The sequence below is a fragment of the Anabrus simplex genome, chromosome 2, assembly GCF_040414725.1.
Source record: "Anabrus simplex isolate iqAnaSimp1 chromosome 2, ASM4041472v1, whole genome shotgun sequence".
Lineage (NCBI taxonomy): Eukaryota > Metazoa > Arthropoda > Insecta > Orthoptera > Tettigoniidae > Anabrus > Anabrus simplex.
Genome location: NC_090266.1, coordinates 561,742,029 through 561,769,948, shown reverse-complemented (window position 1 = coordinate 561,769,948; position 27,920 = coordinate 561,742,029).

The window sequence follows — 27,920 nt, the reverse complement described above, 5'->3', positions numbered from 1 at the left end:
AGGAGCTCGTTAGTCGGAGGTTGGAGTCCGATATAGAACGATTTTTTAAATGTCGTTGTTAAATGTTTCTGTGAATCGCGTTGTTGAAGACAAATCTAAATCATTATCAGTTCTCATGTTGCGGGTACTCTGTCATGTTCGTTTCGAAGTAGCTCTTAAAAGAGCTATTAGCAATAAAATAAGCTATTACCGACAGAGGTGCATTGGACTTGTGCATGGCCATTCGATTTACGAAGCAAATGTTCAAAATGACCACCTCCTTCGTTAATGCAAATCTCAGCACGGTAGAAGCGAGTCATTCTTGCTCGCTGCAACGTATGTGGTACAACCGCCTGCGTTTTACTCTAAAGATTACTAAGTGCAGTTTCATGTGCCCTACGTACGAAGTCCAGTCGTTCTTCGAGTCGAACGTGCTGTTGCTTGGTTGAATGTGTGTGTCATATAATGCTGAAAATAACGGCAGTGCGCTTTATTCGTTGTAGCCGTTTGTCATATGAAAGTCGCATGTTATTATTCCTTTTTGATGTATGCTTTCTTTTTAAAGGTGAAAGGTGACTTTCGAGACTCAAGAAAGCTAAACCTTAATTACGAGTGCCTCTAAGAGTATACCAACGAGAAGCTCGTAGCTAGATTCGAACTCTGAATCCGCCGAACAAACCAGATGCTGACTGCGATTAGTATCATGTAGCCACTCCAGGCGACGAAGAGTGAGTATCATATCTCTTTACTCATGAAATAATCTACGCCATCGCTTTGAAACTGATCTTGTATGTTACACGTTCTGAACTCTAATGTGAAGACAAGTTTACCTTGTTGCAAAAACCACAGTATGCTAAACAACCATGCCTCTCTTAAGCCCAGATAGTTTCAACCATTCCCTACGCGTAGAGTATGTACCTATTACTTGGTTAAATGAGTCCAGCATAATGTTTCAGGTGGTATTCACAATGAATTTGTCCGTAGTCAGTGCTTACATGACGATAAATACCTTTTTTAATTTCTTAATCCGTTTTACCTCCAGGGTTGGATTACGAGGGATTACGCCTCTACCGCCTCAAGGGCAGTGCCCTGGACCGTGAGACTTTGGGTCGGGGATACACCTGGGGAGGACGACCAGTACCTCACCCAGGCGGCCTCAAATGCTATGCTGAACAGGGGTCTTGTGGGGGGAAGGGAAGATCGGAAGGGATAGAGAAGGAAGTGGCCGTGGCCTTAAGTTAGGTAACATCGATTGGAGGAGAAGTGGGAAACTACAGAAAAACACTTTGAGGATGGTTGAGGTGGTAATCGAACCCCGCTCTACTCATGTAACCTCCTGAGGTTGGGTGGACGCCATTCCAGCCCTCGTACCACTTTTTATAAAACTTCGTGCCAAAGCTGGGAATCGACCCCGGGCCTCCGAGGATGGCAGCTTATCACACTAACTACTACACCACAGAAGCGGACGGCGATAATTATTATGTCAGTGTATTATAACTTCCTTAGAAGAATATCTGAGACTTCAGAGAAGTCGAGTCTTCGTAAAGGATGCCTAGAAGAGTACGAAATGATTTTTTTTTTAAATGGCACGACACAATAACGTTTCAAATCCTCACGGCTCCATGTAGCTTACACCGAGCTCGATAGCTGCAGTTGCTTAAGTGCGGCCAGTATCCAGTATTCGGGAGATAGTAGGTTCGAACCCCACTGTCGGCAGCCCTGAAAATGGTTTTCTGTGGTTTCGCATTTTCACACCAGGCAAACGCTGGGGCTGTACCTTAATTAAGGTCACGGCCGCTTCCTTCCCACTCCTAGCCTTTCCCTGTCCCATCGTCGCCATAAGACCTATCTGTGTCGGTGCGACGTAAAGCAACTAGCATGTAGCTTACTAGGTACAACTGACATGCCTAATTCCGCGCAGATACTTCCTGCGTGAACGTCCAGCTCTTACAACTCTGTATTCACGAGAAGAGCGAAAGTTCCGGCTTATTAAAGTTACTGATGTGTTTCAGCCGTACGGTCCAGTTTTATGACTTCATTGAACGCTGTAACGGTAGTAATTACATGGAATAAGCCATCACATCTGCTTTACAGGATTTGCGTGCCATAGATTATATACCGTAATACTGTGAAAACACGTTGCTATCAACGTCGATGCGATGAGACTATACAAAATGGCGGCGAATTGATATGTCTGTAATTGGTCCTAACCTATCACGTTTTCTATGATTCCGTGACCACCATTTTCTATCGAAAGAAAATGGCCTCTTGAACCAATTAGGTGCGCAATTCTCTGCCGACAGCTAAAGGCGTGACTATAGTTTGTACAATGCAGTACAAGTGCGTAAAAATGACTGGAGTATTGGACTCCGCTCTACATAAAATTGTACAGTATTTTTGAGATGGGTCTCACATACTGCCTCTTGTGCGTTTTTTCATTGTGTGGGGATGTCTATATCGGGCTAACTGCACATAGAATTGCTGTAAAATGTTGCGCAACATAGGACTAAGAGACCTATAATTCCTAGCTAGTTGCATATGTTCGGGGAAAATAGGGTCAGCTGTACCACCCGGTATAATCTTAACACATGCAGAAGATAGAATATAATATGATTAGTTAGCCGATGGGTAGACCAAATTGTATTACCTAGCTCCATATTTATGTTAACATAATATATTTTAATATAATACACTGTACAATTTAACTCGTGGTACTAATATAAATATTAACGAAAACCTGCTACTATTTAGTGGCGAAAACAAGCAACTTCCATGGTCCCCGGGTTGTGTATAGTGCTCCTTTAATGATGGCTACGATTTGATCCCCGCAATGAGGAATTAAATATTAGTATCACTATACAACAGGTCTATAGTTTGAGAAAATACTACTTGTTGCTCGGTGTTAACACGCAATTATCCTGGTCCCGGAGTACTTGTATTCAGGACTCAATTATCGACCACCCTTGGTTCGATCCCCATGATATGCTACTAATTCTGTGCCCAGGTTCGGTTAGTACTGGTAGATATCTGCTGTACTTTAAACATTCTATTTGCTACTATCTGTTTTGATCATACATTGTTATTACTGTTATCATTACCTTCTTCCTTTTCTACCACTCCTTCCACAACTGTGGGGTTGTGGGTGGGAACTTCGTCTTACATGTGGATTTGGTCCTGTTTAACGGCCGGATGCCCTTCCTGAAGCAAATCCTATATGGAGGGATGTAATCAATATTGTGTGTTTCTGTGGAGATTTGTAGTGTGGTATGTTGTGTGAATGTGAAAGGAGAGTGTTGGGACAAACACAAACACCCAGTCCCCAAACGCGAGCTATTAAAATATCCCACCCAGCCGGAAATGGAATCCGGGACACTCTGAATCGAAGGGCAGTACGCTGACCATTCAAGCACGGAGTCAGACTATTATTTTTATCATTATAATGTATGAGAAAACTCAACTCGATGCCAGGCGGCACTTATAACCACGTCCTTTAAGAGATGAATAGCCACCAAATTTTCAGTACGAGAATCCTATCAATCATAATACACTGACTGACAGAGCAAATGTAACACCAAGAAGGAGTGGTTCGAAAGGGATGAAAGTTGGGGAAAAAAACAGAGACGGCACGGACGAATAATTGATGTTTATTTCAAACCGATATGCAGGTTACACAATGCGCACGGCATCGACTCAGTAGGATGTAGGACCACCGCGAGCGGCAATGCACGCAGAAACACGTCGAGGTACAGAGTCAATAAGAGTGCGGATGGTGTCCTGAGGGATGGTTCTCCATTCTCTGTCAACCATTTGCCACAGTTGGTCGTCCGTACGAGGCTGGGGCAGAGTTTGCAAACGGAGAGATCCGGAGAGTACGCTGGCCACGAAAGCATCTGTACACCTCGTAGAGCCTGTTGGGAGATGCGAACAGTGTGTGGGCGGGCATTATCCTGCTGAAACAGAGCATTGGGCAGCCCCTGAAGGTACGGGAGTGCCACCGGCCGCAGCACATGCTGCACGTAGCGGTGGGCATTTAACGTGCCTTGAATACGCACTAGAGGTGACGTGGAATCATACGAAATAGCGCCCCAAACCATGATGCCGCGTTGTCTAGCGGTAGGGCGCTCCACAGTTACTGCCGGATTTGACCTTTCTCCACGCCGACGCCACACTCGTCTGCGGTGACTATCACTGACAGAACAGAAGCGTGACTCATCGGAGAACACGACGTTCCGCCATTCCCTCATCCAAGTCGCTCTAGCCCGGCACCATGCCAGGCGTGCACGTCTATGCTGTGGAGTCAATGGTAGTCTTCTGAGCGGACGCCGGGAGTGCAGGCCTCCTTCAACCAATCGACGGGAAATTGTTCTGGTCGATATTGGAACAGCCAGGGTGTCTTGCACATGCTGAAGAATGGCGGTTGACGTGGCGTGCGGGGTTGCCACCGCTTGGCGGCGGATGCGCCGATCCTCGCGTGCTGACGTCACTCGGGCTGCGCCTGGACCCCTCGCACGTGCCACATGTCCCTGCGCCAACCATCTTCGCCACAGGCGCTGCACCGTGGACACATCCCTATGGGTATCGGCTGCGATTTGACGAAGCGACCAACCTGCCCTTCTCAGCCCGATCACCATACCCCTCGTAAAGTCGTCTGTCTGCTGGAAATGCCTCCGTTGACGGCGGCCTGGCATTCTTAGCTATACACGTGTCCTGTGGCACACGACAACACGTTCTACAATGATTGTCGGCTGAGAAATCACGGTACGAAGTGGGCCATTCGCCAACGCCGTGTCCCATTTATCGTTCGCTACGTGCGCAGCACAGCGGCGCATTTCACATCATGAGCATACCTCAATGACGTCAGTCTACCCTGCAATTGGCATAAAGTTCTGACCACTCCTTCTTGGTGTTGCATTTACTCTGTCAGTCAGTGTATCTCATACGGTGAAAATGAATGACACTTACTGTAAATGATCGGGAGTGACCTTTCTGTAACTTTTGTTATGTACAGGTTTTAGATAAAACAAATATTTTCGGGGATACCGTATTTGGAAATTTGTGAAAAAGAATATAATCGTGAAAATCTCTGTTATTTTCCCTTACACGGTAAAATCACACAAAACTCAAAATATCGGAAATTATGTTTTAAACAACTTTAGTTATGGGGTAGTTCACAAGTTGGCATTGATTAAAAAATGGTGGATACCCGATTTGCCGTAATGAATCAGAACGAAACAAAGGAGGAACGAGGAATCAAGGAACAAGTTGCGGCTGCCATCAGTCGATTCAGCTTTCGATTAACAAACGAGTCTTAATTAAAACAGGTAGCCTGTACTTTCTTGCCCTCCATAATATTTTTTTTTGCTAGGGGCTTTACGTCGCACCGACACAGATAGGTCTTATGGCGACGATGGGATAGGAAAAGCCTAGGAGTTGGAAGGAAGCGGCCGTGGCCTTAATTAAGGTACAGCCCCGGCATTTGCCTGGTGTGAAAATGGGAAACCACGGAAAACCATCTTCAGGGCTGCCGATAGTGGGATTCGAACCTACTATCTCCGGGATGCAAGCTCACAGCCGCGCGCCTCTACGCGCACGGCCAACTCGCCCGGTCCATAAAATTACTAACCCATTTTGTTATTATTGTTACCATTATAATGCATGAGAAAACTGTACTCGTTGCTGGGAGCGTCTTATAACCTTCAGGGCTGAAAACAAGCAATTGTCCAATTTCGTTTTAAAACCCTTTCCGGATCTGTTTCTGCAGCCATAAGAATAAAAGCCCGGCGTAATTTTCCTCAAAACTCAGACCTCAGAAAAAAGTAAATTCACACACATTTCGAAACTAATAATACTAAATAACCTTGCGTGTTTAATAAAAACATATTTTCGGTTGTATTAAGGTTAGAACAGGTAGCCTGTACTTTGCTGAAATTACATAAAGTATGATCTTAGCCTGTGAGGAATACATACGTTTAAATCAACTGTCGGGACATTGGCTAAAACATGGCGGAGCCAATCAGAATGAAGCACTCGTTGATCACACTGTATATACATATAGAGTCACTCTAGGTAACTCATTCTTTGTAGTAGGCAGTGAAATATTAGGAAACCAATCTGCGCCCACATGTAAGACTATAGTTGCAATGTCATTCTCAAGTTGGCAAGAATAACGGTTCTTCTTCTTCTTCTTTATCTGTTTACCCTCAAGGGTCGGTTTTACCCTCGGACTCAGCGAGGGATCCCACCTCTACCGCTTCAAGGGCACGGCCAACTCGCCCGGTTACAGAGTCTTCCTTCACAAGTTGGCATTGATTAAAAAATGATGGATATCCGATTTGGCGTAATGAATCAGAACGAAACAAAGGAGGAACGAGGAATCAAGGAACAAGTTGCGGCTGCCATCAGTCGATTCAGCTTTCGATTAACAAACGAGTCGATTCATTTTGCACACTGAATGATGATTCAATCGTTCAGTGCAATAATTCCTTCATTATGAATCACTCGTTCAGAATCTTCCCATCTCTATGTGCCGTTATCGAGTTTCTGGGAATATATGTCATTCGCCCTCAGTGACAATCGCTCCCAGCATAAAATGTGTGACAATCGCCCCCAGTCCATTATCTGTCTACAACTGAGCGAGACTCACTCACTGTCCGGCTCCCTCCCGGGAAATTCCACAGGACTATCCCTTTCGCTCTAAAAATTGGACTTGCCTGCTAGACTTACTTCCTCTCATTTTCGCTCCGAGAGTCGTAGTGTTCTGATCATATTTAATTAGTGCATTCTAGTCTTGCTTGATATGGAAGTTTCAACGAACAGTCTACGGGAAGCCGTGCGCCCACTACCGAGGTTACTCGTACAATGTTAAAAGGACAAAAGAAGATGGAACTGTAATTTGGTGCTGTGACTTCTAACGGTCACAAATACATATAACTATATATGGATGATAATCTTGAATATTCATGAAATAAAATGCTCAATCGCCGGACTATGTACTCACACTTAGTACTTACCTGATTACTTACACATACAATTGTTGATGGGCGCCAGCTACAAATCAATGTAACGATATTAGAATGAGAGTCTTGAATATCTCTAGGGTGTGAGGTAATAAGCTTACTTCGACAGCATAACATATGGGTTCTGGGAGAAGGAGATTGGCGTTCGGTCTCCCCATTAAAATGTGAGGTTATATGATCCACTATTGAAATGAAACAATTAATTTATTTGATACTAAACAAAATATATTCTTTAAAAATTGACTTTAACGAGTGATATTTACTGCGATAATTCAAAAGATAATACAAAACTCTGACATTACAACTGAAGGAAACTGTAGGCATAAAATTTGAAATCTTCTTGACCGGACATTTAAAAGTTATACAAGAAATTTATTCCTCAGTGTTCACTTGACTATACCTCGAACACTTTGAGTGTTATTACGACGTATTCCTTTGAGTTTCTATCCGCTGTAGGTTTCTCAAACATAATTTGGTGATGTATCCTTTTAGTTTCACAAACGAGATGTAGAATTGCTTGAAATTATATTCACACTTCACAATCAACTTTACAAGTAATTCACTGATAACTGTTGGTCTGCATTACGACGACTCAATATTCAGCTATCACCTGACACAAGAACTCGACTCAACAGATGCACGAAACACACTCCGAACATATAATCCATTTGGTCACTGACGATTGCGTATCCATATCACTGTTCCCCATTCGTCTCCTCCCAAACTGACTTCATGGCAAGTCTTTCCATCCATATCCTTCCAACCAACTGCTTCTAAACAACTGAACTATCCACCTGACTCTTCACTACCATCTCACTAAAACACTCCATGGCAAGGCTCTCCATCCAAATGACTGCCGCTATAAGATACAGCCTATATGTAGCCAATAGTTGACACATGGTATAACACCCACGTCAGAGCTCAGAATAGATATCATGTCACTTCCACCCAGCTACAAATGTTACATATTATGTTGAAATAGTCTGAGGCACCCAAGGAACTCCCTAAATATGATCTCATCGCTAAATGCATACAATGACAGAGCGATGACAGCACAGTTACTGTAACGGTATTGCACTATATGTTGCAATGTCAAAACGTTTCACAAAACATATCCATATTTGATATTAGGCAGTTAGTCTCACTTTACGTTATTTTGATGCTAATACACACACATATATATTATACATATATACAATAAATTCACTACAATGAAGCAAGCAATAATTAATGAATACATAGCGAAATCAGATTACAGAATTGAATCAAACAATAATAATTACAATAATAGTAATAATAATAATAATAATAATAATAATAATAATACAGACACAATAATAATATAGATATAATAATTGTACCGTGTGGTACACCTCTACGCCGCACGTTTAAATCTTCCGCCTTAAAGTACTCCTCTTCAGGATAAACAGTGAACTTGAAACTGGACCAACTTAAATTTTTCCTCTGAAGATGTCACTGTGTGAATTTTGACTTGTTTTTGTTTACTATTTATCAAGAAGTTTGGACATTCTCTCATACATGTCACTGCCGAAAAAACTATGATCATGCACCCTGGTGCGAAGTGAAGGAACTTTATTTGAAGAAATTTTGTACTCATAAGTTTTTTTTTACTAAATTTCGTTCATTCGTTTGTGGGTTGGCAATGTTTATCTTTTCTTTCCGCCAGTTTTGAATTTAGCCAATCCCGAATTTTTGCAATTAATATCCCACCAATCATGTATTTCTTCTTTGACTTGGAGTGTACCTTCAAGATTGACCAATAAAGTAGGAGGGTGTGGCTTGATTATTCATGAAAGGTCTCGAACTTTCGTCGAGGGTTTATAAACTGCTGATATTCACGTCTCGTGGCCACTTGATTAACATCTAACCTAGTGTATGGACGTGTAGCAGGAGGCGGGAGGGTGGCTCTTTCATCCGGGAGCAGGTCTTCAGTAAGGTAATGGCCATTTAACATCTTTATTTCTTGCTAGTGTGACCGTTCACAACGTCACCTATGGTATGTCATGATATCCAGGAGATGAAATATGCCGTTTTCCGAGTTATTCTACGATAAAAACTGCCCAAGTTAGAATTTTTCTGCCCGCTCCAGGACTCGAGTTGCAATATCCAGAGTCGCGCGACCCAGCTCTGGTTGCTGGTAATTAGCAGCAAGGCGGTGCAAGAGCGCTTGTACGGGAAGTTTTCTCACTCCCACCGCAAGCGAGATGAAACGATACGCGTTATCACGTGACAAAGAATCTAGGTCACTAGCTGAGCCCAGAGAGTAGGTCCAACGTGAAAACTAACATTATACCCTGTTTTCCTCGCTTATTCACCACTGCCAACTTAACGCATTCAACTGTTTTATTTCTGTTAATTTTTATAAATCGCAAAATACCCAATGGATAATTAAGCGCAAACATTCATTTGAATCAGGGAATTTTACGCATAATTATGGGACCGAGAAGTGCTCTACTTAACTGACAGAGCGGTAACTACGTTGTAAACAAGGGCGCGTCTTAATGACTAACAGATGTTGGACCCTAACCGTGCCAAGGAACACAAGGAATCCCCTGTGCTCGTCATCATTCACCGCCAGAGACAAAAGGACGCTTTGAAGATTGCTTCAGAACCTACGAAGTTATTTTAATAACAGTCACTCAGTGGAGATGGGAATACAAGAGCTACATTTTGATATCCTGTTCGTCACTGTACGTTGCGTATTAACGGACCAATGTGTGAGAAAGGATTGCATTTTTTCCCCCACCCTCAGCATTCGGGTCTCTAGCGTAGCGCGCCTATATATTCATGAGCTGAGGAGGAGACACTACCCAGTGCATTTGCAATGTAGCGCCAGTACGGTAGTATTTCGTCGTGGTTTGTGTGTGAGTCGTTTGTGAAGAAATAATCTTGTAATTTGAGCAGTGTAATACAGTGATTCATTAAAGTCTGTGAGTATGTGGAAATAATCACCCTCTGAGTGAGATGTTATCGTGTACAGTGTGCCGCAAATTAATAAATAGGAACGGTACGAAACCGTAATAACCGATGTCCGTGTGTAGAAAAGGTCGTACATCGAGCCTCCTATGTGTCTAAGTTAATGCGGCTCAGTTAACATATATAGGGACGTACTTAGCGAAGTGGGTGGAGCGAACGTGCTTGATATCAATATGAATTACCAAGAAAGTCAGTGAACGGCTCAGTGTAGACCTAATTGAGGACAGCGCCACGTTAAAGTAATCCGTAGTACAGTTGAGAGCTCGACTTACGGCTAAGTGCATTAGAACAGGCCTGAACTAGTATCATGAATACGAGAATGCTAATACATTAGTGGCCTAACCACTGTCGTTTCTAGGGAAACTAGTGAAATTTCTGGGCCTATAATCGCTGCCTACAAGAAGAATAGATAAATGAGAAGGGATTAATGTCGGGCTTCTGGGACATTACCGACATTAGGTTGGAATGCTCGTGCTATTGAGCAAATCCAACCATATGTTCAAATTGTGGTGTGTAATAAACTAACGCATTCACTTGAGATAATTTCCCCTCATTTACATGTCTACGAGAACGCCGGAGTGAACGCCGACGTCCAGTTGAATGCCAGAATTTTGCCTGTGTACCGGAGTGAACGAGTCATCTAGCTGTTTGCCGGAATTTCGCCTGGTAGCCGAGAACGTCTGGAACGTCGCTGTCATGTGTATGACCTGCCAGGAAGTCATCATGGGTCTTCACATCGCCGATGACGTGATGCAAGCAGTCTAAATCCATGGAGTGCCCTCCTGTAAAGCTGTGAACGTGGTATCCAGAAGGCTGAGTACATTTCCAAGTATTTATATCTTTGAAGGTCGTGTCCCATTGTAAATATGTAGATTTTTCACTTAGATATAACGTAGACTGCAAGCACGCCATTTCAGAGGGATAATAATTATAATTTCATTTTATTTGGGTCTTTTATAGAATACTTTCTTCATGGTTTGGGAACGACCATACTTTACTTCCATTTTTTTTACAAGGGTTTGATAATGCATGACGTAAATTTAAGGACCTCAGATTAATTAAGTGTGAAGTACTGTCAAGTAAAAGGGCTTAAATATTCTACGTAAACGACTCCAGTTATCATCTTTCTACAGCCAATAGGAGTCCTCAAAGATATCTCAGTAACTGATTTTTTTTTTGTACTTCACAAGCTCTTAGGAAATCCTCCTTACTAGAAATTAAAACCGCTGGAACAACGAATGGAACATGAGATTGGGGTATATATCTTACATCGCTAATTAGTTTGCGAATGCGCAAGTTACCTTGGACCCTGGTGGCAGGAGATCATCATTAAATTTGCATCGTGGTCGATGTACCGAGAGGAAATGAAATGGCTGAACAGGCTGTAGCCATAATATATATTGTGAAATGAAATGTGAAGTTCCCTTGGAATCTGTCTTTAAGACACGCGAGGCGCATATCGCGATGTGATTATGTTGATTAGGCCGGATATAGGGCCGTGATTTGTGCGATGCCATTTGTGGCCAGTATAGAAAGAAGTGAATAGATTATTTGCCGTGAAGCCATTGCCCGAGAAGGCTTAGTGAACCGCTCTTTGGAAGTGTGTCACGGACAGCTCACAGCTGGAGTTTTATGAGCCCCTTTAAACGGGGGAGTGAAGGTGTTTTCTTCAGTGAAATAGAACAGATACAAGTGGCGAGTTTCTTTTCCTTTCGGGACAAAGATTACGCGTGTTAATTTAAATAGAGCCAACGTCGCAGAGATTCCAAATGAGCATTAAATGAAGGATCCCTCCAATGTATTTCTTTAATTATTCACAGCGTATAGGGAATTCCAGGTCAGATATACCCTGTCTCAGAAGGTCCTGAGTTCATTGCAGGAGACAGTAAAGCTTACTGTCACAAACGGCAGGTAAATAAGGCCACCTGCGGCCCATTGTGTGTATGTGAAATGTATATATTCTTGTCCATTTGTTGCAGGTAGTGCTATAATACTTTGTTTATGATGTCTGGTATTGAAGTCGCTAAATGCTTGTCCATAGGTAACATCGTTGTGTAAATAATGTCCTGATATATGTGTTGATAAAAATCCTAATGAAATGAGCGTGTTTATCATACTGCATATTTGGCAACGTTTAACTTAAGGTAGTGTTGTAACGCGACTTTCAAAGGATTGGGAGTGTAAATTGCCTATTTCAGTTCATACGATACTAGCAAACTTAAATCATAATTTGAGGCAAATTGAATATATTAATTCTTGGTAGGTAAACAGATTTACAGCGGGGTGTGTCCATAATGAGTAAATATGTGTGTGATGTAATATAAGTGTAGAGTGAAATAATTAGAGAAGAAACGCCTCTCTAAGTCTGAGGTAGTGTAATAGTTTGAGAGGGAACGCCTTCTTAAGTTTGAATATTTAAACGTATAATGAAGTGTAGAAAAGGACTACCGAACATTTAAACGTCAAGATCACCCAAGTTACTATATGTAAGGTGTTCGTATGGCATACCCATGTAAATAATGTGTTTCACTAGTATAAGTAAAATTTGTTATACAAGATATTGTCTCTCTTTTCATTAGTAATAAAATGGTATTCCTCTCATAATTAACTTTTCCCCCTACTATAGAGACTATTACTAAAGGACTTACCGCCCCATCGGACAGTCCACAGACCCGAAAATGCGATACCGACTCGGCTAGCGAACTATTCCAGTAGGGGAGGGTGAGGCTTCGACAAACCGGGCTGAGTTCGAAGCTCACCGATGGTGCTCCATTCTAACGTCATATGAACAATGGTAACTGGTTCATGTACTGATGCCTTGGAAAGGTTACACTAGCTCAGCAGTTTAACCCGCGGGAAAGGTCCGAAACCTTTTACAATGTAACCTCATTTCCTAAATATGTAATTTTCTCATGAAGCTCGCTTAGAAGTATTAAAAGCTCTCAATCAGGTGAAGAAGAGAGCACGCGAGGAGGACACGACAGTTTCTAAAATATACTGTGAACAAATGGGTAATCTCCACAGGACTTGATGACCATAGATATATGGTCCAGAAATCACGGATTAAAATTAAACCCATCAAAATCCCAGGCAATAATTATTGGTTACCCTAAATTACTTTGCAAACTCAATCTAACAGCGTTACCACAGTTGTCCATAAGTGGTACTCCCGTACAGTATAGCCAAAATGTAAGAAATCTTGGTATAATATTTGACGAACATCTGTCCTGGTCTGCCCAAACTCTATCTGTGTGTAGAAAAATGTACGGAACGCTACACTGTCTCAGTAAATACAAGTTCATTTTCCCTTTTAAACTAAAGAAAATTCATGTTGAAGGAGTAGACTGGGGAAGGAAATTACAGTGTGCTCAGAATGCTTGTGTAAGATTTATCTGTGGACTTCGTTACGCTGACCATGTCTCACCGTCTTACACGCGGCTCGGGTGGCTTCGCCTGTAAGAACGACGCCCACTTCATACTCTTTGCTTTTTGCATAATATTCTTAAAACTTCTCAACCAGCCTATCTGCATGATCGCATGAAGCTCCTCTCCACAGACCATAACAAAAATACCCGATCCTGCAGCACCATGTGTTTATCCCTTCCTGTACACAGAACAGCAATCTACACGAAATATTTCACCGTTACCGCAGCCCAACAATGGAATCTCTTACCAGTGGACGTCAGAAGCATGTCCAGCAGCTCAGCTTTTAAACATGCCTGTGTCGAAATACTAGGTAAAACACCACCTCGCTTAAGTGCGGCCAGTATCCAGTAATCGGGAGATAGTGGGTTCGAGCCCCACTGTCGGCAGCCCTGAAGATGGTTTTCCGTGGTTTCCCATTTTCACACCAGGAAAATGACGGGGCTGTACCTTAATTAAGGCCACGATCGCTTCCTTCCACTTCCTAGGCCTCTCCTGTCCCATCGTCGCCATAAGACCTATCTGTGTCGGTGCGACGTAAAGAAAATAGCAAAAAAAACACCTCCTCCTACCGCCTCTCCATCATTATTTCCCTCTCCCTTTCACAGATCTTATTTTTCTTATTTTTCTTCATCACTTTCTTCTTCTTCTTCTTCTTCTTACTAATCCTCCTCTTCCCCTCTCAATTGAAGGCGATATTTCGGTGTACAGTGGAAATGTATATATTTTCTAAACTTTCTCTTAAGTAGTAGTTATAGTACCCATTATTCATATATTTCTAATGTACTCTACGTACGACTTATATTATATAGATGATATGATTTTTTAAAGTGTGATTACTTTTTTTCAATACTATTACTGTTATTATTGTTAATATTATCATATTATTGTCATCAGTAGTTATCGTTAAGTGTAAGAAAGGGAGTACATCCCTAACTTTGCCAGGATCAATAAAACATATTATTATTATTATGATTTCGTAACCGAAATACCAGCACAGCAAATTACGAAGAGGGCATTATATCGTCATAGAGCCAAATCGCAAGGTAATCAACGAGAACCGGATTCGTCTGAAGAAGTCGTCCTGGAAATGGAATTGCTTACCGTGACAGATGGGAGTAGTTTTATTTTTAAAGACAACCCTGGCGAGTGACTTATTACTTTTAGTGGAACTTTAGGAAAAGGAGCTTTGAGAAGTAAGCAAGACTTTTTTTTGATAGAACTTGTTTCAGTAAACAATTTTCTCAAGTTCATACCATTCATGTAGACATCGGAAGCTCAAAAAACGAAATGAATATATATCCAGTTGTATTTGGTCTCTTGCCAAACAAAAGAAAAGAAACATATATTCGGCTTTTTCGCTTTCTTATTAAGGCCATACCAGAGTGGAATCCAGTGAGAGTGACGGTCGATTTTGAATCGGCAGCAATTTCGGCCATTAAAGTTGTATTTCCAGCAGTAGAAGTAAAAGGATGCTACTTCCACATGAAAAAGTGCATCTGGAGAAAAGTTCAAGATTTGGGACTTGCTTGTGAGTATATGAAGAACGAAGACGTGAGAATGATCATCCACATGTGTGCTTCTTTAGCGTTTCTTCGACCTGAGGATGTTTGCGATGGCTGGTTGGAAATACATTCCAGAGTACCTGACAATGAAAAACTTTCTGCATTTTTGGACTATTTCGTAGAATGATGGATGGAGAATGAAGAAGTTCCAGTCGAGATTTGGATTTGTTACGGCAGGCGTCATCGAACCACCAACTCCGTCGAGGGATGGCACAACAGAATTAACGCCGAACTTGGAAGACCAAATCCTCGAATCAAAGACATCATCAAACGTTTAAAGAAAGAAGCAGAGAGCTCTGCATGTTCGCTGATAAGGGCCCAACTTAATATGGAAGGTAAACGAAGAAAGACCGCTTACATCGCTCTAGATGACAGACTGGAAAGAACAGTTAAACATATGAAGAAAGTGGTGATATTGCCGTTTGTTTGAAAATTTCCCATCTCTAAAACTTTGAAGAGTTGCTATGAAATCCAGAAGGTTCATCGTTGATTGGCGAGAGTAAATATGTAAATAGTGTAAATAGAATCAGAGAGAAAATACAGTAAATGTCCATGCCTAAAACTGACGGAGCTTAATTTTAGCACAAAGTAACTGACGAAGCCAATAGCTGACTTTAAACACGCCTATATACAAAAGATATTGTGTGTAGCCTGTCCAAAGCCTGGATAAAGTGTGATGGGAGTCAGTTGTCCTAAACACAACTGATGATCACGCACAGTCAGTGTAACACTTGGCCCGTACGTAGCTGGCCTCTCCCTGTGTGTGGGGGCGGTAGAATAACACCCACGTTATTCCCTGCCTGTCGTAAGAGGTGACTAAAGGAGGCCCCAGGTGGTCTGAACTTGGGAGCGTGGGATGGCGACCACGGGGTCTTCAACTGAGACCTGGCATTGCTTCCATTTACTTGTGCCAGGCTCCTCACTTTCATCTATCCTATCCGACCTCCCTTGGTCAACTCTTGTTCTTTTCTGACCCGGAAGCTATTAGGTTGCGAAGGCTAGGGAGTCTTTCATTTTCACGCCGGGTGGCTCTTGTCTTTCATTTTTTCTCTCTGATTAGTGCCTAGTTGTACTTCCTCTTAAAACAATAATCACCATCACCACCACCACCACCACCACCACCACCACCACCACCACCACCACCACCACCGCAGCTGGCCTGCACAACACTGCTAGATTTAAATAGTAACGAGATGTGGTGGGGAAAACCCTTAGGAATACTCTCCAATGAGAAAGGCCCCTTCTGGGGGCGATTTCCAAGGTGAACAGCTGGACCGGACTAGGAGCGATTGTCACACATTTTACGCTGGGAGCGATTGTCACACATTTTACGCTGGGGGCGATTGACAGGACACCGGTTTCTGGTTATCCATTTTAAATGTCGAATTCGACTTCTCTTAAATCAGGAAATTACATCATGTTGGGCCAGCCATTATGTACCTTATCGGGCTAGAACTGGTACATCACATCTTACTAGCCTCGGTGTATGCCTCGGCTATAAATGTCTAGTCCGATAATAACAAAAATTGAGTAATTAAAACTAAGAGGAATACAGGAAAGGCGCCCTTAAATGTAATGAATGAGAAACGTCAACTTCAAGATAAAACATTAACACTTATACAATAAGACATGGTTAAAAGTATGAACCAACACCTTACAACACAGGTCAGAACCCGTTATCAAATGAAAAGAATCTTGGGATCCAAAGCCCAGCTCAAGTTGAAACGAAGACTGTGTGGGATCAGAGCCCCTTACTAAGTAAAAGTCTTTAAGTCTTTAAATCATTAAATCTTTAAATGAAGTAAAAGTATTAAGTCTTTAAATCATTAAATCTTTAAATGGGTTTGTTTGTGCTTCGTATATTCTCATTGCGGCTCCAATGAGTTTTAATTATCGTCGGACATTACTTCATCTTTACGGTTGTAATGGCATGAATGGCGTTGATATACTTCACGATTACTTACCTGACCCGATAAGCGGATCTCCTGAAACAAACTTCATTACAGCGGTGGAGGGGGATCCGTAAATAATCCATAAATAACCACCACACCGCAAATAAATCAAATATACCCTCCAAAATCCTATATACCACACTGAATTTACATAAGCGGGCAGATCATTCCAATCAACACTGAAGTCAGAACTCGGGACAACGACACAGTTGCAACAAATCCAAACGACCCAAAACAAGCAGAAGTAGGATAAACACAGTAGGTCTACATGCACCTAAAATTCATCACTCCTGAAAGAAAAGACACACAAAAATCCAGATGTTATCGCCTTCATAAGAAAGCGTCTCGGGCATCCCTGGAGACCACGTACTCTAAGTGGTAAGGGAAATCTTATTACCAGGATTCTGTTACACTTTGTCCGCAAGCTCCTATTCAAATAGGTTGGCTCTGAGACGATTTTAAACGTCATATGAATGTAACTTTGGCTTCAGGAAGGCAGGGAACTGAGCATAAATTATTTTCTGTTTCTTATACAAGCCGGCCAAAGACTCCTAGGCAAGGTGGTCAGGTGTTTGTTTGCGAGGGGGGGCTGAAGCAACCACGGCGCGCCCATCCCTTTTCTAACGCAGTAAATCATTATTTCTGGCCTGCGATATACGACCGGTACTTTGCTCCTAGCAATTTCTCTCTCTGTTCTCTGCGGTTCAAATCACCGTGTGGAAGATTGCACAGTTGTACTTCCTCTTAAAACAATAATCACCGCCACCACTACATCAAGTCGCCCTATCAACAAATACATTCCCCTCTAATTCATTTAATTATTCTGGCTCGATACAACTGCTAATATAGCGCTCGCTGACTATCCTCATATCATACTGAATACCATCTTCGGCTCTCACGGCACTCTGGTTCGAGTCCCCCTGCACTCCCCGGCCCCAGATGCATCCTACCTGGAGATTTACACACTCTGATATTTAACCAACAAAAAATCCCTCATCTGTAACGGCCTATCAAATTAATAACATTGTGGTCTCCAGAAATGACTTCATCCACGAAGTCTCGCACTCACAATTCCAGTTGTGAACGAGCCCGAAGGCGGGTTGACTCTTCGCACAGATACTGTGAATGGATCTCATGCTCTTATCGTTACTGTACGGTAAACTGGGTGTCACTAGGTCGCTGGTCCTATGTTCGATTTCTGACTGAGCTTACATGACCTTCAGATGAAAACTACTATCTATGTTACACAGCATTAAAAATTCATGAATTACATTCATTCCCTTACTAGGTTTTTCTAACCTATCTAGTGTCGCCACCCCCCCCCCCCCCCCCGCCCCGTACACATGGCTCTCCATTAAACAAGGAAAAACATATTAGGCCTATACATGAAATCTAAAATGGATCCCGCTCGTCTCTAACCTGATATTAATGAAAATCTGGCAACCCCTGACCATGAATTTATGTACATTATTTACATTATTTCTCCCTGATTTCTATGGCAAGTTATTTATGAACTTAGGACTTGTACTTCGTCTCTCCTGACTGCTCCAGAAGCCTTGGTCATGGCCCCACTGATGGCCCCTAGTCTCTGATGATGCTGCCGAGAAACGCACGGGTTTAAAAAGCTTCATCCTGAAGGCTGGGACATCTGAGGTTGCCTTCTGCGTCACTGTTGCATCCAACCGGCGAGTTGGCCGTGCGGTTAGGGGCGCGCAGCTGGGAGCTTGCGTACGGGAGTTGGTGGGTTCGAACCCGACTGTCGGCCGCTCTGAAGATTGTTTTCTGTGGTTTCCTATTTTCACACCAGACAAATGCTGTGGCTAGTATCGTCACCATATGACATATCTGTGTGGGTGGGACATAAAGCAAATTGTAAAATAATAATAATAATAAGTGCTGTATCCACTGTCGCTGGTCGCTCTAGAAAGCACGGACGATATTATTCCCTGGTTACACTTCAGCACTCGAACTTGTCCAGTACTAACCGGGCATCGATACACGGATTCGATTGCTTCTGTCTATCACGCTTATAAATGGTTGCACAATTAATGACGCAGTCTATGCGGATACCGTTACGTGCCAGATGCGACCCGGCCATTCTCGTGCCAATTGCGACCGAGTAGATAAGCATCGTGCCGCATGCGACCCATCAATCACTACAATTGATCTGCATTAAGGGCTGTCACCAAGCGGCAGATAGCTTATAAGTAGCTAACTTGGTCTTTTCTAAAATAAAAGTCTGACACCGTGGTTAGCAGGTTCGAGCGCCGTTGGTCCAAAGAAAAATATACCGTAATCATGTTGCTGGCTTTACGTCCCAGTAACTACTTTTATGGTTTAAGGAGACGCCGAGGTGACAGAATTTAGTCCCGCATGACTTATTTTACGTGCCAGTAAATCCACCGACACAAAGCTGACGTATTTGAGCACGTTCAAATACCACCGGACTGAGCCAGGATCGAACCTGCCAAGTTGGAATAGGAAAACCAGCATCTCAACCGTCTGAGCCACTTAGCCTGGATGAAAAAAATATCACCATCAGAATGTTGGCCGGCAGGGTAGGAAAGTTGGAGGTAGACAATTTCTAATCACTAGATTGCATGCCAAAAGCCTGGATTCAAATCCAAACCTTTTCGCAGTGTTCAAATGGAGTGAGGGGATATGGTGCTGTTGATGGTGATTCGGCCGTCGGGTGGCGACGTAAAGCATTGAGCAGACCCCTTGGTATTATTCGAGAGGAGTAGGCTACGTGCCGAAACCGGGTTTCATCTCTCCCTACTTCATTATCATAACCCCACATCCATACGCGCAGGCCGCCCACGGGAGTCAGGTAGAAAGACCTGCACCAGGCAAGCCGAACACGTCCTCGGACACTCCTGGTACTAATAGGACACGATAAGTAAGTAGGCCTAAGTCGTAAATAATTTCCGTGAATTAGGATTCTTTTTTATGCTAGTGGCAGTACGTCGCACCGACACAGACAGGTCTTAAGGCGACGATGGGATATGAAAGGGCTGGAAATGGGAAGCAAGTGGCCCTGGTCTTAATTAAAGTACAGCCCCAGCATTTGCCTGGCGTGAACATGGGAAACCACGGAAAACCATCTTCAGGACTGCCGACAGTGGGATTCCAACCCACTATCTCCCGGATGCAAGCTTAGGGCGCGCGCCTCTAACCCAATGACCAACTCGCCCGGTGGGAAAAGACGTAAACGCATCACCATGTTTCGTGTTGTAAAACGAGTTTTCCCCATAAGTGTTATGTAAAAGTAGTGGCAGTAACTGCTTATAGGACTTATTGAAATGGCATTGCAATTCGTTTAGCTTACCTTATCTTGGGTGATGACACAACTTATCAAATGACAATTTGCTTGTCAACGCCGGTCGCATCCGGCACGTTTACAGATTATGCGGTCGCTAGTGGCACGGGTCGCATGCGGCACGGTCGCATCTGGCACGCCACCGCGGATACAGTGCTTGCGATCATAAATGGGACACTTCGTCACTCAACACGTATTGCATGTGCTTTTAAGTGTTACTAATTAAAGGCTCTCAACCACCCGTCCGCATCATTCGCACCGGCCACCATGGAAATTAATTCCCGGACGGTAGTATCCCTTCCCACTGTACGTTTACCGGCACACACAGTTCATATTCCGCGATACTGTGATCATATTGTGTCTACTAACACTGAATGTTAGCCTGTTAGCCCTACTCTGACAGAGTTTTACCAAGTCACTCCATATAACGTACCTGGTCTCCCAGTTCACTCAAACAACGCACAGGCGTGTGGCTGACCACGGACAGTTAACAGAGTCAATCATATGAACACTTTCATGGGAATACGGTTTTACAGCGACCTGGACTCGATCTGCTTACCATAACTTGCTTTTACGCTGGTAATATCACTCGCGATTCACTTAGCGACTATCCGAATAAAGATTTACAGTGGCTTCTGTTGTTTGCCTGGTTACTTAGGCGTGCGTATCTTCGCCCTCAAAATTCACTGATTCATTACCCCTACTCCACTCTGACAGCGTTTTACCAAGTCACTCCATATAACGTACCTGGTTTCTCAGTTCACTCAAACAATTGTTTAAGAGTTTTTTCCCTCATGTGACATGACTACAATAATACGGGGGGTGGGAGTATGCTGCTCGTCTTCTAGGCATCCTAGGACAATCATTGATATATCGTATTGTAGCTTTTATTCTCTTGGTTACAAGAGTTTCCTCATGATAGATATCTGAACACGGAGTTCCGCATAATTAATTCGCAAAAGGATGGCGTTATGACGCTTTCAAAGAAGAATCATGGGATTGCCAACTATGTTCTCTGAACATCTGGCGTGTGTTAGTGCCATATTAAACCACTAGCAATAAATAAATGGTAATAAAAGGATGCTTTGTGTGTTAGATCGTCCTATGGGATTATGATGATGATGATAGTGATGATTATTATTAGCAAAACAATTTCATCTCCACACAGGCCATGAAGGCCCGTGGATGAGTGGAAGGCTTCAACTAACCATCAGCTCGATAATAAGGGGGACAGAGTGCTTAGCCCTACATCCGGGCGCCTTTGCTCCTAGGAATAACACTAGCAAAAACATGGTGAACTAGTCTTATTTCTTTTTCAGTTTTGCAACTTCCTGACGGGGTGAAGCAGGCACGCCTTTACCGCCTTTGCTAGGCAGCCCATTATTATTATTATTATTATTATTATTATTATTATTATTATTATTATTATTATTATTATTATTATTATTATTATTTTATGGTGCTTTATCTCGGACATCGGCTCTGATCGTGCAATGTACATTACGTACTTGCTGCAGAGTTGCTTGGCAAAGAACTAAAGTCAGACGTCACCATGGGAATAGAATCAGAAACCTCTTCCTTGTGCTTTCTTAGTGGTGAGTCGTCGTATAATGCATTCCTTGACACTTTCTTTTTCTTTCAATCCCACCGAGCTCGAAAGCTGCAGTCGCTTAAGTGCGGCCAGTGTCCAGTATTCGGGAGATAGTAGGTTCGAACCCCACTGTCGGCAGCACTGAAAATGTTTTTCCGTGGTTTCCCATTTTCACACCAGGCAAATGCTGGGGCTGTACCTTAATTAAGGCCACGGCCGCTTCCTTCCCACTCCTAGCCCTCTCCTGTCCCATCGTAGCCATAAGACCTATCTGTGTCGGTGCGACGTACAGCAACTAGCAAAAAAAAAATTCTTTCAATCTACAGTATTTCCTCTTATTAGAGCAAATCCATGGAAAGAAGGAGCTTATTTGTTCGATTCTCGTCGTGCTGTGCGATTGTAGTTGCATACTAGAAATCGTTTTGTGTGTAAGTAATGTTCGTTTTTTCATCGTATCGGCCATGAAGGCGCGTGGAGAAGTATTTTTTTAAATAATTAAAATAATTTACATGTTTACTCAACTGCACCAAAAATTGGCCGAAGTAGAAGACGAATTTCTTTCAAAATCCTCTGGTTTGAAATAGGATGAACATAATTATTCTGCGGGTGGTAGAATTCCAGGTATCATCTCTTCGGCCACCGGCAATCCACAGTTTACGAATATCCTCTTGTTTCGAAAATGTGTACTTAAATATTCCTTTGCCGGCCAATTATTGTGTGGCTGAGTGTACAACATCGAAATTATTGAATAACCTAAATGAAACACAGACTTTCAGTTGGAGGTTTAAGATCTTCATACAAAATATTTAACTGTATAGTTTACAGACTGATCTTAGATAAATTTGTGCATATTTTCCCTCTGCTAACACTTACACGTTCAGCTTTTGCTCATTAGTCATTAAGCTTTTGTTTCTCTCTGACAGTTTCACGTTGTTCTAACACGTTCGGCGACGATGGGATGAGAAAGGGAGAGGACTGGAAAGGAAGTGGCAGTAGCTTAACCAAGGTACAGCCCCCGCGTACACCTGTGAAAGTGGGTAACCACAGAAAACCATATGCAGGGCTGTCGACGGTGGGGTTTTTACCTGTCATCTCCCGAGTACAAACTTACAGCTGCCTCGCTCTTACTGCATAGTCAACTCGTTCTCGTATACATTGAATCAGTCCTTTAAAAAAAGGTGCAAGTCCAAATTGTAGACCTTTTGAAAATTGCAAATTAACATTGTACTCGTCCTGGTGCACCTTTTCAAAGAAGAAACGGCATTTATCCAATCAGTACCATGCTGATATTTAAGACTGAATTGTGGTTGGTGTGACACTCACTTAAAATAAATGACTTCTTTGCTTATAGGTGCATTCGGGCGATAGTGGATTCGAACCCCACTGTCGGCAGCCCTGAAGATGGTTTTCCATGGTTTCTAATTTTCACACTAGGCTGTACCTTAATTAAGGCCACGGTGCTTCCTTCCACCCGTAGCCCTTTCCTCCCCCATCCTCCCATCATCGCCGTAAGATCTATCTGTGTCGATGCGACGTAAAGGAAATTGTAATAATAATAATAATAATAATAATAATAATAATAATAATAATAATAATAATAATAATAATAATAATAATAATAATAGTTTTACGCCCCTCTAACTACTCTTTTCTAAGATTTTCGGAGAGGTGCCGGAATTTTGACTGTTAGGCGGTTTTTATGTGCCGGTAAATCTACAGACGCAAGGATAGCGTATTTTATCACCTTCGAATGTCACTGGGCTGAAGCGGAATCAAACCCGCCAACTTGGGCTCAAAGGCCACCGTCTGTGACACTCGGCCTAGCTAAAGTTATTAACAGTTTAGGAAGTGGATCGTTTAGCAAGAAACAGTCAGGTATGGGTTAGATAATGTTTTCTTCTTCTTTCTAAAACTAATTTAAAATTATTTCTGTTCTATTTTTACTCCGGAGAAGACAGCAAAGATGTCACTCAGCTATCACGTCCCTCTATTATTTTATGAACAAAGGCATAACATTAACAATTGAGTGGGTTGAATTCCCACCTCAGCCATCCTTGAAGTGGTTTTTCGTGGTTTCCCACTTCTCCTCCAGGCAAATGCCGGGATGGTACCTAACTTAAGGCCACGGCCGCTTCCTTCCCTCTTCCTTGTCTATCCCTTCCAATCTTCCCATCCCCCACCAAGGCCCCTGTTGGGCATAGCAGGTGAGGCCGCCTGGGCGAGGTACTGGTCATCCTCTCCAGTTCTATCCCCCGACCCAGAGTCTGAAGCTCCAGGACACTGCCCTTGAGGCGGAATAGGTTGGATCCCTCGCTGAGTCCGAGGGAAAAACCAACCCTGGAGGATAAGCAGATTAAGAAATAAAGAAAGAAAGAAAGAAAGAAAGAAAGAAAGAAAGAAAGAAAGAAGAAGAATTTCCTCCTGCGTATCGATCTAATATGGAATCTATCGAGTGGCTGGTCTTACGCTAAAGTGATTCAAGTAGAAACACTGGAAAAACTTTGGCACATTCTTGCGACTTATTTACTTACATCGTGAACTCATTGCATAGCTGTAGTTGAAGCAGTAGGACTTATTGCCTTCTATGAACAACAGGACTTGCTAATACCTAATGAAAATTATTGATTTTAATTATTTTACGATTAATGTACGGTATAAATAATATTGTACTTCAATATTTCACAGTCGTACCTTACTATGCAATACGGTCGCGTAAATTGTACAACACCTTTGAGTAGACAATGTGCATTAAAATATTCATATTTACCGTTAACGTACGAGTTAAGTGTTGATATTATACTTTTGTCAATGCAGATAATAAATAATAGGCCTATTAGTAATTGCAGATCAAATATAACAGAACTGAAAGAATTTATAGCTTTTATGAATTGAAAACCTACAACCTGTTTTGCAATCAATGACCGGGTCAGGGATGAGATGAATGAATTTGCGGCGAGGATAGGAATTGTGCCGGTTGCCGAGGCCTGTCGCACTCCTCTGGGGCAATGATTAATGACTGACAGATGACAACTATAGTGGAGATTATTGCTGGAATGAAAGATGACAGAGAAAACCGGAGTACCCGGACAAAAACCTGTCCCGCCTCCGCATTGTCCAGCACAAGTCTCACATCGAGTGACCGGGATTTGAACCACGGTATCCAGCGGTGAGAGGCCGGTGTGCTGCCACCTGAGCCACGGAGACTACATATATGAATTATATTTTGTAATGTCACCGAACGATATAACGTACATTTTCCTGCGTCACTGAACCTTAGCATGGACATCATCTCCATTCTGTAATTCAGGTTCTTCTCTTGGAGGAGAAATACCGCAAGGCTGCCTCTGGCATAACAAAGAGCACGCCTTGTGCTTTCGTTCGGTGTGATTAACACCTATTTTTAATGCTCCTTGATCTCCCCCACACTAGTCGAACACAGTCACGTCGTGTTCAACTGACCTGCCTCTACCAATGATTTAACGTTCCTTGTAACGCTATTTATTTTACTTCACACCAGAATTATAGAGGTGATATGATAGGTCCGGGGCTTAGACTAGGAAAGAAAGCAACCGTGGATTAAAAAAGGTTCAGCCTCAGGATTTGCCTGGTGTGAAAATTGGAAACCATGGAAAACCATGTTCAGGGCTGCCGACAGTGGGGTTCAACCCACATTCTGGTGGATGCTAGTCCACAATTACGTTATCCAAATCGCGTAGCCGACTCCCTCGGTAGGCCTACTCCATAAAACAGGTACGCTTAGACTCGGGAACTCAACTGAAACAACGAGAAGTGACCTAAAACCCTAAATGTGATTTTCTGCTTTCTTCACTGCATCTTCCCGAGATTAAACTTACAGTCACATACTTCCCAACCCAGTGAATAAAGAAACACACGACACCGAAACCACACAGGTTTCGTACGGCATAATGTCCTGAGACATCTCCAGCAGTGTATTGTGTTCGTACTCGGCTTTTCGCTTAACGATGAGGTCGGAATAGCTGCTTGTTCATTCGCTATTGTCAAACTTTCTGAGCGGCATTGAGGTGTGGGGGGCTCACCAACCAAAGTGTCACTGTTCCTTTGGTTCAAACACCACGTACACCAACATTCGTGTCAAAGAGCAGCACTGCGGCATATACAGTTGGAATGTGAGAGACTAAGGAAAACACATTCCGAGAACGCTACTGCGTTAATGTGAACTGAAAGCTTGGCGATGACCCCTTGTTATATGACGAGACTCCTTGAGTAGAAAGTATTGATGTATGGTGGTTGGAAGGTTTAAAGGGAATGAGATGATGTATTCCTAAAATCTGAGTTGATGGTTATGTTAATGACTTGAGTCACACATCCTTCTACCTGCTGGTAATAAGCTCTGCCTGGTAAAATAAATAAATAAATAAATAAATAAATAAATTACTCACCTTTCACTTGGGCGTTAATTGTTAATATAATTACATATAAGAAACATAAATGTATTTATTAACTGAAATATCCGGAGTTTGGGCACCAGAGTTCTCAAAAATAGATCTCTCGAATTCTGATAGAGCATGATAATTCTCTCTCCCAGGGCGTGTACATAAGGCTGCGTACTGGTACTTCTACTTCGGGCCTTACCTAACCCTCTGAAAACGGTTAAACAGGTAGGAACTGCACCTAGGTTCTCCATCACATGCTATAAACCAATGGATGCAAGAATGTTATATTTTTGGATTTTTTTGTACTTCATATGACTTTGACTTGAAGGACACAACCACAGTTAAGAAACAGTTAAGTTAACAGTCAGTTCGTCGGTGGTATTTTATTCCCAAGTTAACGAGTTCGATGCTGGCTGAGTTCTGTTGTATTTAAGGACGTCTCCGTGTCACTGGTTTCCTGCAGGTTAAAGAAATCCTGTAGTAATTTTGTCCCATCCGCTGATCCCGTTAGCAGTTAGAACAAACGTTAAAGAAACAACATTGTTTTCCTTTAAGATTTATAACAGCTGTGCGACAGTGGATTTGCAAGGGATGATTTCCCTATTCACATCTAGGCCTAGTCTACTTTCATGGAAGTCATTCTCAGCCAGTGTTATCTACGGTAGGGTGACCAGCTCATCGGTATTCCTCTTCCGCCTGCACCAGCCAAAAGCGTTCAATTACTCAGATGCTAAACAAAATCAAATCAAAATCGCTTTATTTGCAAATGAGGTGTCTACCTCGGTGGCAAATGGTACACTAAGATACATTATTGTCAAGCACTAAATATTAAATTAACAAGAGAAGAAAATTTTCCTATAAAACAATATTATACAATTTTTTCTATTAAACACACAGCTCATCCTTAATAAATTTATATTATTTACAAAATTCTACATATAATATCTCCTAAACTTGCAAACATAGTCAACTCATATACAGTTTGTGGAATTACTTCAAATGATACAATACAACTGGCATAAGATTAAAATTTACATTGCATTTATTTACTTTTTTTAACAAAAGTAGCATAACGACCTGCTGCGTCTTAACCAGAGCCCCTTTTGCCACCACTTTTCAGAGTTCCTGAAGGGCCTTCACAGCTACAGTAGCGGTCCCAGGGCCCTCGAAGTCCCCACTGTACTTCACCCCTACAGGCAGTCCCCTACTTTGGCTGTCCAAACTCCTTAGACCAGTGGATGGAATTAATTTATTTACACACATTTTTATTTACATTAACCTGCACTGGTCGAATGCCCTCTAACATTTAATTTATTTTCTCTGTTGCTGTTTATTCTCTTCTTGAATATCTGTACAGATTTTGGAAAAGGATCAAACACTACCCCTGGTAAACTGTTCCACTCCTTCACACTCTTCCCAATGAATGAAAATTTACCCCAATCGCTTCTGCTAAAATTCCTTCTAATTTTATATTTGTGGTCAGTCCTGCAGATATAATTGTTTTCCAACTGAAGCCTCTCACGGATATCTCCCCATGCTTCTTCTCCTGTAAAGGCTCTATATAATCCCATAAGTCTAGTGTTCTCCCTTCTCTTACTTAAAGTTTCCCACCCAAGTTCCTTTAACATTTCTGATACACTACTCTTTCTCCTGGAATCCCCTG